Source organism: Triticum dicoccoides, chromosome 1B (assembly GCF_002162155.2).
Source record: "Triticum dicoccoides isolate Atlit2015 ecotype Zavitan chromosome 1B, WEW_v2.0, whole genome shotgun sequence".
Lineage (NCBI taxonomy): Eukaryota > Viridiplantae > Streptophyta > Magnoliopsida > Poales > Poaceae > Triticum > Triticum dicoccoides.
Window position 1 is genome coordinate 249,429,805 of NC_041381.1, and position 756 is coordinate 249,430,560.

The following is a 756-nucleotide window of genomic DNA, read 5'->3' on the forward strand; positions in this document are numbered from 1 at the left end:
GGGTGGGTGGGGGGGGGGGCAGAACCATGTTTCGGTCTGGGACGCGCTTGTTTTTGGCTTTTTTGAACAGAAGATGGGACGCACTTGTTTGAAATTTGGGGAAAGTACAAACTTTGCCCCCCCTTAAATTTCGGACCTACTGCGGGTCGGGGGTAGGATGGTAATCCCAGGTGTCCCAAATAGTGGGCGGGAGCGATTTCAGCCGCGCGCATGTGTGCTTAGGGGGCCATTGTGTATGAATATTTTTCGGAGGCGGTTGCGTGGCGTCTAGATGAAGCTACAAACCTACCCCGGCTTAGACCCTTGGACGTCGGGCCGGTAGGTTTCACGGGTCGGAGTTATTAGAAAAATAATTTCCTTGTACTACCAAACATTGGTCTCACGCGGTTTCGGGCGAGTAGAGGCTCTTTTGGCACTTCGTTCGAAATTTTGAAACGCAAGCATTTACATTTAAAGTACTCTTGAACTATGAGGATTTACCTAAATAGACAACATTAAATTTGACCTTGTATGTTTGAAAACCTCATTAAATTATCCGCTTCTTTTTGAAATTTTGACACTTGAAAATCCTATAACTATGATTATTTTGGAATGGAGGAGCTAAATTTGAATCTATTTGGTACACGACTACATATGCTATTATGGACAAAATCAGAGCAAAGATTGGTGCCCCCATAATTTAGGTATGATTTACAAATGCCATGATATCAAATTCAAATAATTGAATGGACTTCATGTTGAATTCAATTTTTTTAA